Below are 14,396 nucleotides of genomic sequence, written 5' to 3'. Positions count from 1 at the left end.
GTAGAGCAGCCTCACCGAATGGTCAATAAAGGATGCTTACCAGAGCTACAGGCTTTGTGGCAATCACCATGCAGAGAATCACATTGCTATATCTGGGAATTGGGATATTGCTGGAACACTTTCTCAGCTGTGACTCGTGGATGAGGAAGATGCAGGGTGGACACATCTGTGTGTACTGCACCGAGAAATCTCGAGTTCATTGTGTGTGTGTGTGGTTTTTTTTTCTAGATTCTCAGTTCCAATCTAAATAATCAGAGTTGCTTCTGCAAGGCATAACCTAAATCAAACCTGAGACTCCATTTCTTGCCTTAGGCTGGCTTCTTCTAACCTTCAAAAAAGTGGTCTCAACATACGCTCAGTTGGTCCATGCCTGTCTGGATGGGTACTGCTCAATGCACATACTCACTAAAGGATACTTGTGTCTGTAGACTCAGATTAAGTACGATTCCTGTGGGTCATTTTTGCTATCCAAATCAGATTAATTCAGCTAGCTATATGCCCCCCAAACTGATTCATTATTTTAAAAGTTTTGCCATACTTATAAGAACTCTATAAAATGTCATTTGGTCCAAGTTGAAGAAAGGACCCTGAAATCAGAAAATAACTCTATTTAAAAAAAAAATACTGTATCATAAATATCTTACTTAACAACAGATGCCCATAAAACGTTTTTAAATCATAAAGTAGAATTGATAGAATCTTTGCCTCACTTTCTTAAGTTCTGCACCTAATAACATGCTATTGTAATATAAAGGAACAAACATAAGTGCCGTGATACCTGGTTTCAATGGGACCATGTTAAAGGGATGAGGTACCTGGTTAAGAAAGGAATTTGACAGTGAGTTTCTACTTCATGTGAACATTAAAATGATCTTTAAAATGCTTTGAAAAAATGAATGTATATAGTACATGTGAAATCATCCCCATCTTTGTTTTTGACATTTATAACTTTGCTTTGCAGAAAACAATTTATTCTCATGCCTCTATTTACATATAGTTCATGGATTGATGATTTTATCAAAATGGCAAACTATTTGGTTGCGGTTGTTGCAGTTTTCATTCTGGCTTTGTCTGTGTAGTTTAAATGGCACTGAATATTATCACAGTACAGTTAATATAGAAGGGACCCTGGAAAGAACAGTAGTCTAGAAAGATGTTTACAATAGAACAGCTGATGCTGAAGTTGAACTCCTGGATTGCCTCACATGCTATACTTATTAATAAATTGTCATATCCCATCAACTTTTAAACCACATCAAAAATTTCCTGGGATATAGATACATAGTAATTTTTAACAATATTAAAACATGAACTATTTTATCTTGAAATTGATAAACTATAGTAGTCAGCCCTTTGTCCCACTGTCCTTCTGTCTCTCTGCTTCTTCATATGAGTCGCTTGCTAACCACATTCTTGGGTGCACAGCTATCTTTTTTCTTTTCTTTTTGCTGTCCTCCTTCTCTGTGAATGGCTAGCAATTGTAAGCTTCAGGGTCCAGTTCTGTTAAACGACACTACCCACTTCTCCCAGGCAGGAAGTCTTGGATAGCAATCTTTTAGGGGTTTAGACCACGGTTTTGCCTGGGAGTTCACCCTCTATAGTTTAAAATATATTTTAAATTAAGTAATAAGCAAAAAATGTGTAGTGTTAGAAAGATAACTCCTTGAATGTAATGGGTATTTATCCATCATCCATTTTGTGCTGTTGACATATCACATTTGAAAAAAATTAAGGAATGAAATTCACACAGTACTGTTAACTGTACTAACAAGATTTTATTACCATGTGTCAGTGACCCCCCTCGTTCTGATCAAGAGTCTAAAACTAAGAATCTGCTGGAATTATTCTTTGTGCCTCTTTGGTCACCTTGAAACTATGGCAACCTCACAGTATTTCCTTTTTTATGACTACGTGTTTTGAGTGGTGCTGCTCAGGTGTTTTGTCAAAAACCCCTTAATTTCAAATTGTCTGATTTTGCCTTGTTGAATAAACTGGAGTTGTAGCATTTCAGGAAGAATTCTCCCAACACAGGGTGCACTTCTCATTCACATGCGTGGCATCTGTGTGACATCACCAGGGATGTAGTCCGCCTTACTAGATTAGGCTACTGTCTGCCAGTAGTCTCCACTAATGTGTTACTACATTTTGTTTGCCATAATCTATACGTTTGGAAACAAGTCATTAACTTTAAAATCTTGGAAAACAAAACTAACGGATCCAATTTAATGTTTTATTAACGGACGAATCCTAGGACCATGAAGGCTGTATACAAGGTAGAAATGCTAAGTGGACAGATTCGTCTTTTTGCTCTGGTGATTAAGGTTGCATTTAATACTATATTGCACCAGATAAATTAAATCTCTCTTTTTTATCTAAACTAGTTTAGGGTAGATTCCTATACATACAACCAAAAACATGGTAATTAACACACTGTTTCATTGGATTTTTTATGGAATGAACACAACCCATACACCAAGAGATTATACTTGACAACCGACATGCCACAGAGGGGCAGCTAATGTTAATGCAGCCCGAATTTTGAGTCGACTATTTTGAAAAGTTTTGTGGAAAGGAAACTCTGTGATGAATCTCTCAATGATGCTTGATAACTTAAGACTTGTCACTCTGGCACTGGGCGGATGTTCTTGAAGAAAGCCAAAAGGTCTGTGGCTCCATCTAGACATTGCTGCTTGGTCAGTTCCCACGTCATGTTTGTGTTAGACACAGACACCCAGAAAGAGCAGCCTGATATTTGAAGTACATAACTATGCACATTCCTCTTCCCTGAGGAAAGGAACATCAGAGTTAAGTCTTTCAGGCAAGAAGCATCTTTGATTCATAAACACTGTGGGCATCCTTAATGTCCCATGACTTTCACCCACAGCAGTTTTAGCCTTAACATGCAGGGCATGCGAGCGGGTGAGCATTTATAACTTTAGCGCATATCATGAATTGATCTGTTATGACACGTATGTGTAGTCGTAGATGCAAGAAGAGCTGGGGCAAAAGTGACTCTGAGTCACTCTCATTTAATGCTTCCTATTTGATTTTTTTTCCATAATAGAGAAATAACAATCAAGATGACTTTTAATAGCTCAGTAATGAAGCTGTCCTGATATTTCCGTTTCTCTTGAAGAACTAATTTAAGAACATTTTCACTTTTCCCTCTTACCTTTGATTTTTCTAAAGGCGAGTTTAGTACGAAAGACACGCAGCAGGGAGAAACCTCATGTATATAGGCCTAAAATGGGCTGGCCTTATGCAACAGAAGCAGAACTTGCTTAGGGGGATGTGTCAATATCAGAAGATCCAAGAATTATTTGACCGTGGCATAGGCAATACCTGGGGGAATTCAATTAGCTAATTTTTTTTTAAAAAAAGGCAAAAGAGAAAGCAAGAGCTATCCCTAAACGAATTAGTGGTGAAATCTGTATTTTGTGCCACCACATCTCTACACCTTCCTGCCTTTCTTCCACTCCCTGTAATCAAGTGAGGAAGCCATCACCCAGCACCGTCTTTGTTCATCCTCTTCTAGAAGTCCATGAATGCCTTCCTTCAGCACCTAGTGAGCACTGAAGAGCAAAGTGCACACAGGAATGTGTCATGGTGCCAAAGCTCCAGTATCTTGCAGGTCAGCAGAGAAGAAAAAAATAAATAAATAAACCAAGCATGTCGATGAATGAAATAGAAGAGAGCTTGGAGTAAGGGAAGAACAGAGAGCGGAAAAGAAGAGATAAAAAGCAGTGGGGTGGCCAGGAGCAACACTGAGTGACTGAGAATGGAGACGAAGTGTGGCAGAAGCCAAGAGAGGAGTTCCCAGAAGCCCTCATAGGAAGGAAGAGAAAATATTCTAGATTCAGTGACTGTGCCTTTTGTCTTCAATACAGTGAATTTCGCTGGGTAGCCCAGGCACATCTCAAACCCTTCTGCCTCAGCATCTTTAGTGCAGGGATTATAGGTGGGTAGCACCATGTATAGCTGAAAGTTTTTTTTTTTATATAACTACAAAATGCTATTTAAATGAAATAATTATTACACTGTATTCATTTACTCCTAACAATGACTAAAAGGTATAAGTCCTGTGAGACTTAATACTTTTATGGAAGTCAAGAAAAGAAAAAAAAAACTGTCCAGATCCACCGGACAATCAACTGGGACCCTCGGACCCCTAGGGAGAGAATGGGGGACAAGAGACGTGAAAAACAGACAGCAAGTCAAGGAGTCTGATCAAGTTGACAAATTTTTATTTTCTCACAGGCAACTATATATCATTGAAGCAGGAGGCTGAGTGGGGTGATCCAGGTGGGTTGTTTTCGCAAGTTATCAGGAAGTCAGGAAGTTTGGCAGGGCGAGGGCCCCTGTGGTTCTGGGGCTGGGTGGAATTGTTAGGCATCTGGAACCACAAGATGTTATCTATAGACTTTGTTTCGCTCATCCTCTGAAGGCCTCTGTAATTCTGGGAATACTGAGAACAGCTGGAGAGTACCTTGAGGGAGGAGAAGAGGTTACAAGGCAGCCTTCTGGAACGTACCCTGAGGCAAGGAGGGAAAGAGGTCACAAGGCAGCCTGCCCCAGGTCCGCTCAATGTATTATGCCAAGGTCTGAGATGCTTGCCAGCTATGGTCTTGGCTCCCCACAAAAAACAAGCACTAATTATTTAAATCATTCTAGGCATGGGAATGCAGCTTGGTTTGTAGAAGGCTTGCTTAGCACGGCTAAGCCCTAGATCTCTAGTGCCACATAAACTAGGCATGGTGGCATAAGCCTGTAATCATGACATTCATCATCTTAGGCCATGAAGTGATGTTCAAGGCAAGCTTTTTCTTGGTCCTAGTCCATGCATGACCTCAGTACCTTTTATTACTTCAGGGACTCATTTTGAAAGGACAGAGATGAGACAGTCCACTTTCAAGAAAATGCAAAATCAAGGCTCTGCGTCTCCTTCCTCAAAGTAGAGACAACAGGATCACAAAGTCCACCATCGGACGCACTGAACACACCTCCCGAGTTTTCTGATCCCTTAGGCCAAGAGCAGCTATTGATTTCGGGAATTAACAGATTCTATTTAAACATGGGTAATTTCTGGTCCAGCAGCTTCTGGGTGTAACTAGGTGTTATTTCAGGCAAGAGTTCTTTCTCCATCCAGGCTTCGATGTCCTCCTTTGCCAAACAGATTCCCAAGAGACAAATCTAATTTGGTGACTGTGAGAGAAAAAGCTACAACAACACGTCGACCCAGGAGATATCCGAGTATTTCATTCTTATAATTTAAATTTTATTAATGTTTTAGTTATACAAAAAACAATGGGTTTTGTTATGACTTGCATGCGCATCATTGTACATTACCTCCCAATTATCTCCTTTCCCACCAGTCCTTTTCTCCGTATAAATAACCCTTTCTCCCTCTTAGGCTTTCGTTTTACAGGGAGATAGATGGAACACTTTAAAAGAAAGGGGAAAAGATAAAATAATTGTAAGAAGCAGAAGTGGGATATAGCGGGGATCAATAATGGGAAATGGTTCGTTCTCAAGCCAGGTGGTTTTGAGAGGCTCTTGGATTGATTTGCCTGCCTGATTGATGCTTAGAAAACCTGGGCCATGTCCTGGGGAAGGGACAGACTTCATTCAAGATGATAGGAGGCCTGGATTCCAGCCTAGCCAGCTTTACTTTGCCCACCCCCCCCCCCGCCCCCATCCTCCACGCCCCCACCGCTTTCTCATATTTCTCAGGCAGAGTTGGAAAGGCAGGAGCGGTGCAAGCAAAAGGCAGCAAGCAGTCTGGGAAAATAGATTACAGCTCAGGCAACAGGAACAGTGCCTCCAAGGTCAGGGTGAGTGTCAACCAATTATGTAAAATCCTGCGGAAATAGAAAAGCTGAGCCAACTCTTGCATTTTAGGAGATCTTTCTAGAGCCTCCTGCCCCTTTCAACCTGCTGCCCCATGCCACCCCTTGGCCAGGTCTTTGTAATTTTCCCGCGCCTTCCCTCTTCTTCTTCTTCTTCTTCTTCTTCTTCTTCTTCTTCTTCTTCTTCTTCTTCTTTTTTTTTTCCTTCGATCCAATCCAAACAACATAAACCTGAAAAAAAGTTTTTCCTCCTCTTGGTAAGACAGCAACAGAGGGCTTTCCCACAATTTTAGACCAGCTTTCCTCAGTGTCTCTGTCTAGACCCAGAAGCTAGGGCTGCTGGGCAGCTCCATGGCAGGTGGGCAGGGTGAGGGGGTGCCATGCCCGGCAGCTTGGGACTGGGACTCTGCCCTGGCTACCCTGGCAGGTGTCTGTTCTTGGGGCACGGTTTCCCAGGGCAAGGGTCCAGCAGGACGTCAGCTCCCTGAGCCCGAGAACCTGCTGCAGGGACGCGCGGCGAGGGGGTGCGCTGGCAGCGGGTGGCTTCCTTCCGCAGGAGCTATTTTTAGCAGCGCTTCGCCCCCCTCTTCCCGGGGCCGCTGGCGTGGTCGCCTCCAGCTCGCGGCCGCCGCTCTGCAGCTCGGCGCCGCCTCCCCCTCCGCGGATAGCTCTTGGTAGCTTCCACGCGGGCAGGTCCGGAAACTGAGCATGTCTGCTAGCGCTCGGCGGCCCCGGCAGCGGCGGGGGAAGAGCCGGGCTGCGTCAGGCTGAGCGCAGTCCGCGCGCGGCCGCGGGAGCGCAGTGCCAGCGCCGCCCGGCCCAGCCGAGAGGGGCGCACTCGCCGCTGCGGGGCTCGCACTGCTCGCCGCAGCCCCCTCCCGCCGACCCGCAAGTAAGTTTGTGCGGCTGCTGGGCGCCGGGGAGAGGGCTAGGCATGGGGGAACCGTGGCTGGCGAGCGGGAGGAGCACCTGGACACCCGGAGAGCGGGCAGCCTTCTGCCCCCCTGTACTCCGCGCTTCTCTCAACCGCTGGGCATGTTGAGAGCGCCTGGTTTCATGGATGCTCCTGCAAAGGCGATGAGGAGGAGGCTGGGAGGGCAGGACTGGCTCGGGGGTCAGGTGGGGGGCACGCGGGAAGGAAGGACCGAGAGTGAGGGAGCGACCCGGCAGGCCAGGAGCCGGCCAGTGCCGGGTGGAAAAGGAAAGGTTTGGAGCGCAGGAACCTGCCTGGGAACAGCCAAAAAGGGAAAGTGGGTGCCCCTAGGAGGAAGAGAGGGTCAGAGAGCAGAATAGAAGGCCAGTGTGTCCTGAACTAGGATGACAGAAGGGAAGATAGACGGAAAGTGGGGCGTGTGAAAAGCGGATTTGTAGGAGAGCAAAGGACGCTGGTGGAAGGGTCAGTGGATGCTTGTTGGGCGGGTGGACTTGGTTTATTTGGGGGAATCAGAACAAGCTTAGGTAGATACGATGGAGAGAGGCAGGTTTAATACAAGCCTCTCCAGAGAGTGTGTGAGGCAACATGTTGAGAGCCAGGGGGTGCAGAAAGTGGCTGGGAAGGAGAGGCTGGAAAGAGGATGAGGGATTTGGGGAAATGCGAAAGCAGGGAGTCAGGCAGGGTTCATGCCTATGAAGGGCTCTACTGGTGGGTCTGCAAACCTGGGCAAAGAGTTGCAGGCTACCCTTTAGAAGCAGATCTCTGAGGTTCCTTTGCAGTCCCAGTTCCTCCTCCATCTCCTACCGGGTTTGGAGGCTCCTAGTCTCCCTGCTAGATGTGGACAGAGATGAAGGGGTGGGGAAGGTAGTCACTTGAGGGGAGCCGCTAGTGCTTCGCTTATGGGAATATGAATCCGGGTTCCTTGTAAGCAATGTGGGTCTGGATTTGTACATTACACAGAGGGGGAGTGGTGTGTGTTCTAAGCCACAAGAATCCCTAGTCTCATACCGGGGTGGGGGAAATGTGTGTTTGGGGCTAGCAAGTCAGGACGAAGTCTGCAGCATGCAACACGCAGCAAGGAGTATACATGCTTGCACTTGCAGGTGCGTGCTGCCAGCCGGGGGTCTTCTGTGTTGCTGCAGTCTGTCTCTATGACTGGGAGATCCAGCACTCCAGAGGTAGCCCAGGAAGGGACGTGCGTCCCTGTGTCTGTTCTTTCCTGGGCCAATGATGTGCTTCCATAGCCTCTTTCTGGTTACCTTTTATTGGAAACCTGATGCTGCTTGTCTTTCCTAATGTCTGTGCGTGGAGGACGAGTCTCAGGCAGGGTTGTTGCCATCACTTACTTACTCAGGGAAGGAAGCCTAGGAATCCCTTCTGTCAGAGGGCCACTTAGGTCATGGGGCCTTCTCCGGGAGGTCCATGGGTCTCCTTGATGATGATGATGATGATGATGATGATGATGATGATGATATCCGCTGACTCAGTAATCAGGTAGCTTCAAATGGCCTGGGAGGGGCAGTGAGTGGGGTTGAGAACAGTGACCATTACTTACCTACTTTTGAAAGGGGGCCTCTTTTCGGTTGCAGGCTTGTAAATAAATTGCTTAAGAGAGAAACGACTAGGTTAGATCAATAAACAATCCAAAATCTCATTGCAAAAAAAAAAAAAAAAAAAGTAGAATAAGGCCCATTTGACTGGCAAAGACTGTACCTTTCAGCTAAACGAACCCAGGAGGACCGGCAGGTTCCAGGATAAGAAATGGGGATGAAGAGAGAGATGGTAGCTCTATCTTGCTCAGCATGTTTTGTCGGTGGGAAGGCTGTAGAGCTACGTTGCTAGAGTAGGAAGGGAAGCCGAAGACAGTGCTGGAAACCTGGGCTGTCTGTGGCTTGAAAGGAGGGAGGCCCCAGGGTTCATCGTGGCCCCAGGGTGCTGCTTCAGAGGATGGGACTTTGAGATGCTATGTCATGACTGATATGTTTGTCACCTCGAATTGCAGTGTGTGTGTGGGGGTGGGGGCCTGTTCAGATGAAGAGAAGCCAGAAGTCAGAGTATGGAGGAGTGGCATGGGATTTGCTTTTTGTTTTTTTGGGGGGGGGTTTCCGTGGTTTGTTTATTTGCACAGTCTTCCCTGACCTCTTGTGTGACATCACAAAGAAGACAGTACTCTTCTAGTGGCCAGAGTGTGCCCTTTTACTTCATTGGTTGGCTCAGATTTGGAGTCACTGTTTGAAAATATGTTTATTTTTCTAGAGATCTGGAAAGTGGTGAATTTGAATAAAATGGGGTTTGCTTTCTTTCTTCGTCTTATTTTCCCTCTCATCATCTGCTTCTGTTACTGTGGCTTTTAGTTGATTGTACAGAACATGTAAGACAAATGATTCTTCTAGAGAGTGATTCTTTATTTTTTTTTTTCTCTTCAGAACACAGTTCTAATAAAATGTAACTGTATGTTTGCCTTTGCTGACTCGGTGGGAGGAGGGACATTGGAGGAGGAGGGAGGGACGATTCAGCATAGGTGTTGGGCAGAAACAGAGGCAGAAGTCCGAAGATCCTCTGAGTGTGTAGAGGCGAAGGCTTTATTTATTTATTGCTAAATTTAGTGTGAAATGAAAAGATCCTTCCTCCCCACATCTCGCCTTTTAAATACAAAGGGTTTTATGTGCCCTCCGGCTATTTTCTCACATCTAGAGTTCTGAAGTAGAGGCCTAGCTTGACAATTCTACTGGAGGATCTCTTCCTAAGCCTAGCTAAGCTTCAGCAAACAGTCAGTGAGCTCTGCTGCCCTGAGGTAAAGGCATTTAAAAAAATAAAATGAATGCTACGATGTCTCCATGAGAATAAAAGAAATGTCAGTCAAAGTAGGAGAGAAATCACTTTGTCTCCCCCCAAGAGCGGATATGATTGATAAGGTTTAGAGCTGTTCCTCACATGAGGGCATTCCACCTGAGGCACCCTAGCAATGTGTGGAGACATTCTGGTCTTTTTTTTTTTTATCAACTTTGGGAAAGCATGTTAGAGGCATTTCACAGGTTACAGCACGGATTGCTATTAGCATTTGATGATGAGCTAGACACTCTCCACAGCTGTGTGGCCCTGATGCCGGTACAGCTTAGAAACCATGGCTTTCGTCATTCCTACGATTACGAATGGTCCTTTTAAAAACTGACTCCTGAAAACTGACCTCTGACCACCGACACATCTGTGTCACGGCATGTGCCCACACACAAACAAGTAAATGCTTTTTAAAATGGACTTAGATATTGTTTCCAGAAGTGTGTCTCAGTAACAAATGTTAGGTTTCAGAGATTTCATTGCAAAACAGTACCATGCCCCCAAACATTTGTTTTAAGGCAATGAAACCTACTTATTAATAGACGTTCATTTCAGTTTTTTGGTGAAGTTGTGTAGGGTTGGAAAGATGGCTCAGAGGTTAAGAGCATGCTGTTACTCTTACAGAGAAAATGGGCTTGTGTCTCAGTACTCCTCTGGGCTCACCACCTGTGCTACTCCAACCCCAGAGGTTCTGATGCCCTCTAGTGGCCAGCATCAGCACCAAGCCTACACATAGTAGTACACATACTGGCATGCAAAATACTCAAGCACAGAAAATAAAAATAAGCGAATCTTTAAAAGAAAAAACAATAATAAAAATTTAAACTAGGGATTGCTCAAAGGCTGGTTCTATGCGTTTGTCATGTGAACTGAGTGAACAATTGTTTTGACAACAGAAGTGTGGCGCAGTATCCTTCAACTGTGCTCCCTCTTGGTTTTTTTTTAAAGGAAAACATTAACTTGTAGATTGAAATTAACTTACGGTTACAATCAGTAAAGCCTTTCTTTACTCAGCAATTGAGCAGAATCAGAGAGGAAAAATGTTAGATGAGGTCTCACGAAATATTCCAGAGAGAAACTTTAGTGTTCAGCCATCTACACAGGAAAGGTAGGGGACCCAGATACTTTTTCTGTATCTAGCTTCCATATTCCATCCACAGAATGATGAGTAATCGGGGACCACAGGCTTTTCTAGTTAGCAGCACCATGCACGACTGAGAGGAGAGGAGCAGTAGCTTGCCCTCATTAGTGAAACGAGATCTGGTGCTGTCTCTCAGAGCCTGCATGCAGGACCTGAGAGCAGTCAACAGGTAAGGGCTTTGCCGTTGTCACAGAAAGCTCAGGCTGGCTCAGGGCTTCTATTGCTCCCCTGGCTTCACTCTCCCCATTCTGTTTAACGTCTCTTGGTTCCTTTCAGATTTGTTCTGAAGGGATCGTCATTAGAGCTGCATCCTCGCTCACTCGCTCTCTTGTTCTAATAGCTCTGCCCTGCACTTTTGGCCATTAATATCCCTGAGGGATTCCTGCAAAGCGGAGACTTCATGTACCTACCAAGTCTTTGGAGTCCTTGGTGGCCCCTCCCTTTCTCCTGTCTGTACAAATAGCTCTCCCTTCTGTCCTGATCTTGGAAAATGGTTGTGGGGAAAGCCCTGAGTTTCCATGAAACCAGCCTTGCTTCCTGTGCTGGTGTTGCTACTGGTTTAAGCTGAGGAGTTGTATGATCTTGAAGTTGGAAATGGCATTTCTTTCCCAAGAGAAATAGCTGAGGAAAACAAAACCAGTGAGCAGCACCAGGCTCATGGAAGAGCCTATCATTTGATGATAGGGAAATATGGTAGGTAAAATATGAACCAGTGACAATCATATGCATTAATATGACGTGCACTTGAGATTTGAGGGCAGTAGGACCCTGTCTATGATTTGAGGTCTTTGGATTTGTAATAACCTCTGCCTTGAGCATTATTTCCAGTTTTTAAAACCACATCTGTTTAGGGTAATACTTTTATGCATGTCACAAAATCTATTTATGGAAAGAAACAAGAAATGAATATTCATTTTAAAAGTTTGGGCAGTTGTAGACTTATATAATGATTCTTTAAGAGACTTCTGAAGAGTTTCTGAAATGCAGCAAGCTAAAGAAACCGTTAAGGCGAAGGACTGTGTAGCTTTTTTGTGGTGTAAAAGAGTCAGCTGCAGAGAGTGAGATCTGAGGTGAAAGGGGTCACTACTCCTTTGCCTTTTCCTTTCTATGGGAAGTGGTTATTGATTTTGTTTGTCATCTGAGTGAGGAGAGATGGTTTTTCTGTGCAGATACTTGTTGACTAGACGGTGCCTGTCTGTTTCCACTTCTTACAACTATAGCATAGCAGGCAGTATCTGTTAGAAGGAAGCAGAATTTCCCATCGGTTTTGTCCTGTGATGCTTGCAGTAAAAAGTTTTGAAACACACATTTGAAAGCACACGGCATTGTGTTGAACTGTTGGGATTACCAAAATGTCTGAAAACTCAGCACTTTTTTTTTCTTCTATTTTGATAATAAACTGTAGATAATCCCTACATTTAAAATTATCAGAGTATATCAGGATGCAGTTTTAGAGAGACAGTGAGATAAGATGACAACCCTTTTCTTGTAGAGGCAAATGTGCTGCCTGCTGGCATGTCCATCACTATCCCAGCTGGGAAAGGGATAGTATGCAAAGTGAGGACTTATTCAAACTGTGTGTGTGTTGTCCTTGGTGAATTCAATAACATCAATAACCAGATTTTGAAATTAATGCTGTAGTACAGTCAAAGTGAGTTTCGATTTTATGATCTACTTGAGTTTATAAGTGCTAAGACTCATGGATAGCAACTTATGGAAAACGAAATGTTAGTTGGAGGAATATCTTTACCGTTTTAAAGTGCTTGCTCATGACAAGAAACAAGGAGACTGACACACCTCCCAAGGCTTTCACCCTTCAAGATGATGTGTCTTTCCTATCTTCAGAATATTCCGTATGGGATATTGTACGCTCTCAGGCTATGTTTGTGATTTAGAGTTTCTCTGGCATCTTAAAGAAGATAAAAAGGCCTGTGCTATTTATCACTGAGAGCTCAGTGGCCATTGTTGACAGCAGCCTGTTTTATTCAAGGACATTTTATGCCCTTGACATTTGTTTGGACCATCACTAGCTAAAAAAGCCACAGAACTCAGCATTCTGCATTGTGCAGTCTGATTTCAGGGACTTTGATTTGAATAACTGGGTTGTGAGCAGATTTATAGGTGAGCCAGAACACTACCCGCCCATTCCCAAGGAAAGAGGCTCAGAGGCTGAAGCTGGCCATGAACGTTGCAGATGAGCCTGGCAGTCCTTACAGGTTTGTGACTTCACGTTAGTTTTATACTGCATGACTTTATACTCATTTTTAAGGGAGAAATTATATTTTTCATTCTGTGGACTTGCTTACAGTGTTAAAGAAGGTGGTCAAAATGAAGAAGGACCTTCTTGCTTTATCTTACTTGCCATGAATATAGTACTTTAGGTAATGACATCTCAAAACAAATGTGCAACTATGGATACTATTTAATTAGGACTTTTTTTTTTTTTGGAATTTCAAAGCTGGCTCTTATTGATAGTTCTAGCATCATAATTATATGCTTTAAAATTGGTTCAGTGTTATTTCACCCTGCATTTGTGATGAATTTCGGGTTTTAAAAAGGCAGATTTTAAAATGGTTAGATGAGGTCTTCAAAAACCCCAGAGACCTACAGAATATGGCATTTAAAGATGTTTTTATTAGTTTAAAGACTCTTCGACAACATAGCTCCTGGCAACACCCAGCCTACCTCAAAGAAGATCATGAAAATCAATGAACCACCTTATGGAGTTGGCTTCAAATGTGGCAAATCAGCCACTGGGCAAAATGTCCTCGTTTCTGCCACAGACAGAATTCTGCCTAAAAATGGGCAAGTTTTGATGCAGGCAGAGTCGACGACCAAACTCTGCCAAGATAGGGTAAGCAAGTCCTCAATAGTTCCTGCCTCACAAATATGTCTGTCAGATATGCTGGGCAAGAAGGCTGAAGATGATGCTCCAACGTTATAGAGAGTTTTGGGTGACTGTTTAGGCAGCAAACTGACTCTGTCGTTTTTTTCACTTTGGAAGCTGTTAACCTGCACTTCCTGTTTACTCAGAAAATTAATTTTATTCCTTCTCAAGTCTCTGATGGGGTTGAAGACCAGATAGTTTAGTTTTACAATTAAGCCTAGTCATTTAGGGATTAAGATGTTTTTAGGTCTAGATAGATGTTTTAAGTTAATAGAGATGAGATATGATAGATATTGATTTACATTCAGAATTTTAGACTCATGAAGATAGGAAAGATGATCTCTTCAAGGTTGCCAACTACAAATAGCAAAAACACCAAGAATGTAATATTTTTATAGTTCCTAATTGTGTCATGGCTCTTCTTGCTGCAGGTAATTTATTGTATATATATATAATAATATAAATGAATACATAAAAAGGAAAAATGCAGATTTATTTGTTAGAGCTATCCTACTGGAGTTATGCATTCATTTCCTGGGTCATAATTAAAATATAGCAAGCTCTGCTATATTTTAGAGGATTTAGCTATGTTAAACTGTAGCAAGTCCTGCATAATTAGTGATGGCGTGTTTCTAGTGCTTGCTTTGGAGTTTCAGGATGGATGGAAAGAGTGCATACAAGTTCTCTCCTTTCAGTAGACAACACTAGACTGTGTGGGTAGGCACTGTACTAACTAAATATGTGTTAATT

At 43.6% G+C, this 14,396-nt stretch overlaps 1 long non-coding RNA gene across 1 annotated transcript; it reads right to left on the bottom strand.

Annotated features, from left to right (window-relative positions):
* Positions 1-6,744: 6,744 nt before the first annotated feature.
* On the bottom strand, positions 6,745-13,349 carry LOC311578182. The gene is made up of 3 exons (XR_014772785.1): positions 8,494-13,349; positions 7,503-8,385; positions 6,745-6,912 (listed from the first exon to the last, which is right to left on the bottom strand). It is a non-coding gene; the product is annotated as an uncharacterized lncRNA (long non-coding RNA).
* Between the last annotated feature and the right edge of the window lie 1,047 nt (positions 13,350-14,396).

Source organism: Acomys minous (assembly GCF_964271855.1).
Source record: "Acomys minous genome assembly, chromosome: 12".
NCBI lineage: Eukaryota > Metazoa > Chordata > Mammalia > Rodentia > Muridae > Acomys > Acomys minous.
This window is presented reverse-complemented; position numbering and strand designations above follow the sequence as displayed.